Raw genomic sequence first — 4,803 nt, forward strand, 5'->3', positions numbered from 1 at the left:
ATAGTGCTTTGGACGGTTTTCCAAAGTCCGCTAGAATTTGCTTTTTTAGTGAGTTTGTTTATGTTAGCTTAGTATATACTAACTAGAGTAGTATTATTAATATACGTGAGTGCGTAAAAATATCAAAAAATACAAAAATATCACAAAATACATAATAAAAGTTATGTTGGATACTTTGGAACAAATGCTTCAAAAAGATACTTCTAATGTATCCTTCTTATTTTAAGAAGGAAAAGGTATATACTATCTATTTAACGTAGGGTTAAGAAGGCGCTAAGCAAGTAGTCTTGCTCCTTTTCCCTTTTCTTTAACACCCTTCTTTGTTTAGAGAATTCATTTTTGTAATTTATACAAATATGAAATTTTTATCTTTTATATGTCAACTATATTTATAAGAAATTATTTTGCTAATTTATTAATTTCTCTTACAACTGTGCGAACCAAGGCATATTTACTAGTATATATATAATTGAGGACTCTAATACCGGTTACGTGGCGCTTCCATTTAACAGGAACTCAATTTTTCTTTCCCTATGATTTTTTTGTCATTTCCTCTGATTTTTCACTATCAAAAACCAAAAGTCACAGCATACGAAAAACATACAATGCTTCAAAAACAATCGTTTCTTTTCCAACAGATTCTTTACTCTCTCTGTTTCCCTTCTTCCCTCTATCTCTCTATTCATCCTCCTTTAATTTTTTATTTTTCTATTGTCCTTTTTGTTTACCTGTCACGACCCGAAATTCTTACCTTCGAGATCGGGATAGTATCTAATATTTCACTTGCTAGGCAAGCCAACGTTAGAGAAATTTTTAAGCCAGTTTTTAAACAACTCAAATAATTAAACCAATTGAACTGAAATGAAACTAAAACAAAGTGCGAAGTGGCATAATACCCAAAAATATCTAAGTACAATCCGGATCTGGAGTCACAAGTGTACGAGTTTGTAGAAGTGCTACAAATTGTCACGACTCAAAATCTAACCGTCGTGATGGCGCTCGTGGAACTAGGCAAGCTACAACTCAACATCTCAACACAGAAAAATCTTTGAACATAAAGACGGAAGCAATTTAATAATTTAGGAAAGCCTTTTTGAAAACAGATATATCCAAAATACGATACAATCTATCCCAAAATTGGGGTGTCACAGAGTACATGAGCGTCTAAATCAGAGTACAGTCCACTACAGTGTCTAGAGAAATAAACTGAAAATACAACTAGTGATAAAGAAAGAGAGTCAAGGCCTGTGAACGCCGTGCAGCTACCTTGGAAGTCTCCGAACTCTGAAGCCGCAATCAGTAACCGCCGCCGTGACCAAAAATGCTTGGATCTGCACACGAGGTGTAGGGAGTAACGTGAGTACATCCAACTTAGTAAGTAACAAGTCTAAATTTTGGACTGAAAGGTAGTGACGAACTCAACCAGTACAGATAGAATAGAAATAACTGAACAAAAATGTAGGCATGCTTTCAAATTAAATAGGCAACTTAAAACAGTAAAGTGAAGCAGATCCGAACAGTGTAAAGAATATAACTCTGCTATCTCTACATACCAATGCACATGCTGTATGTGATGCGCCATACTGTCAGCCTCATGTGCTCACACTCTCGAATGCTCAACCACTCGGTACCGTATATGGCCCATACGGCCCAGGGAAGATCCATCCCGGAACATATACATCACTGACTATAAGTCACCCAGTATCGAGGAAGGCCAATCCAGCCCTGTAGAGAAGATCCATCTCCAAGTATCAAGTACTTCGGACAAGATCCATGTCCAGGGAAGATCCATCCCTCAATAATATCAACCGCGCTCACCGGTGGTGTGTTACAGACTCCGGAGGGGCTCCTACAGCCCAAGCGCTATCATAAAATAAGTATAACCGCTGCGGCGTACAACCCAATCCCATAACTATCACTCATAATCAGGCTCTCAACCTCACTCAATCATCAATCTCTCCAGTCTCACTCACGGGCTCACAATATCATGAAAACTAGCCCGAAACAATGATATGATGTATCAATAAATAACAACTGAGACTGAGATATGATATGAAATTGTCACGACCCAAAATCTAACCGTCGTGATGGCGCCTATCGTGGAACTAGGCAAGTCACAACTCAACATCTCAACACAGAAAAAAAAATCTTTGAACATAAAGACAGAAGCAATTTAATAATTTAGAAAAAGCCTTTTTGAAAACAGAAATATCCAAAATACGATACAATCCATACCAAAATCGGGGTATCACTGAGTACATGAGCATCTAAATCAGAATACAGTCCACTATAGTGTCTAGAGAAATAAACTGAAAATACAACTAGTGATATAGAAGGAGAGTCAAGGCCTGCGAATGCTGTGCAGCTACTTTGGTAGTCTTCGAACTCTGAAGTATCAATCAGCAACTGCCGCTATGACAAAAAATGCCTGGATCTCCACACGAGATGCAGGGAGTAACGTGAGTACATCCAACTCAGTAAGTAACAAGTTCAAACTTTGGACTAAAAGGTAGTGACGAACTCAACTGGTATAGATAAAATAGAAATAACTGTACAGAAACGTAGGCATGCTTTCAAGTTAAATAGGCAACACAAAACAATAAAGTGAAGCAGATCCGAACATTGTAAAGAATATAACTCTGCTATCTCTACATGCCAATGCACATGCTGTATGTGATGCACCATGTTGTCAGCCTCATGTGCTCACACTCTCGAATGCTCAACCACTCGGTAATGTATATGGCCCACACGCCCCAAGGAAGATCCATCCCGGAACATATACATCACTGACTATAAGTCACCCAGTACCGAGGAAGGCCAATCCATCCCTGTGGAGAAGATCCATCTCCAGGTATCAAGTACTTCGGACAAGATCCATGTCCAGGAAAGATCCATCCCTCAATAATATCAACCGCGCTCACTGGTGGTGTGTTACAGACTCCGGAGGGGCTCCTACAGCCCAATTCTATCATAAAATCAGTATAACCGATGCGGCGTGCAGCCCGATCCCATAACTGTCACTCATAATCAGGCTCTGAGCCTCAATCATTCATTAAACTCTCCAGTCTCACTCACGGGCTCACAATATCATGAAAACTAACCTGAAACAATGATATGATGTATCAATAAATAACAACTGAACGGAGATATGATGTGAAATGCATGAAAATGACTGAGTACATAATATCAATAAAATCAGTGAGATGACAGCAAGAAACAACCACTAGGGGTCCCAACAGTACCAGCACAAAGCCTAAACATGATATCTAGCATGATTGACAGCTCAATCACTTTATCACATGATGAAAACACGAATATCAACCGGATAGAGTCACTATACAGTGCCATGGAATCAACCAGGACACAATTCCCACGGTGCACGCCCGCACGCCCGTCACTTGGCATGTGCGTCACCTCAATACCAATCACATAACACATAGTTCGGGGTTTCGAACCCTCAAAACCAAGTTTGAAAGCATTACTTACCTGAAACCGAGCAAATCCTACACCGAAATGCCTTTGCCCCTCGAATCAATCTCTAAACGCCCCCAATCTAGCCACAAGCAGTACGCTATAATTAATATAGGCTAAAGGAATCAATTCCACAAGAAAAACATGAAATTATAAGCCAAAATCCGAAATAGGCTCGACCCGGCCCCCGGGCCCATGCCTCGAAATTCGACAAAAGTCATAAAATATGAACACCCATCCACTCACGAGTCCAACCATATACAAATTACTCGAATCCAACCTCAAATCACCTTCCAAAACTCGAAATTTTAGCCTATGAAGTTTCTACCATTTTCCTCCAAATTTACAACTAAAATCCCTAATTAGATGATGAAAATAGCAATAGATTCATGAAGTATAGTCTAATCCGAGTTAGAATCACTTACCCCAACAATCTTCTTGAAGAAACCTCAAAAAATCGCCTTACACTGAGCTCTCAAAGTCCCAATATCGAAATGGAAATCAAACCCTCGAAATCACATTTTCTACCCTGTTCTTCCGCATCTGCGGACACACCATCGCACCTGCGATGCCGCACCTGCGAAATTTCCTTCGCAGGTGCGGAAATGACTTAAAGGACTGGGTTCGCATCTGCGATGAAGGGGCCACACCTGCATGTGCATGCCTGCAAACCATGGTCCGCTTCTGCGTTCACCCCTCCAGTTCACTCTCCGCATCTACGGAACTTCAAGAGCATCTGCGGGCTCGCAGATGCGGAAATCCCCTCGCACTTGCGACCCCTGGCCATCTTCTCCATTCCCGCTTCTGCGCTCCTTTACCCACACGTGCGAGTACGCACCTGCAGTCTCCCCACCGCAGGTGCGAAACCACCAGATATCAAAAGGCTTTAGTCATTTGCCTAAGTCCAAATTCAAACCGTTAAGCATTAGAGACACACCCGAGGCCCCCGGGACCTCAACCGAATATACCAACAAGTCCTAAAATACCATACAAACTTAGCCGAGCCCTCGAAACACGTCAAACAACAACAAAGACACGAATCACCCTCCAATCCAAACTTAATGAACTTCGAAATTTCTAAATTCTAGAAACGATGCCGAATCATAACAAATCACGTCCGATTGATCTCAAATTTTGCACATAAGTCATAATCAATATTACGGACCTACTCCAACTTTCGTAATCGGAATCCGACCCCGATATCAAAACTCAACTCCCCGGTCAAACTTCCCAAAAATTCGACTTTCGCCATTTCAAGCCTAAATTAGCTACAGACCTCAGATTCACAGTCCGGACATGCTCCTAAGTCCAAAATCACCCAACGGAGCTACC

Source organism: Nicotiana tomentosiformis, chromosome 4 (genome assembly GCF_000390325.3).
Source record: "Nicotiana tomentosiformis chromosome 4, ASM39032v3, whole genome shotgun sequence".
NCBI lineage: Eukaryota > Viridiplantae > Streptophyta > Magnoliopsida > Solanales > Solanaceae > Nicotiana > Nicotiana tomentosiformis.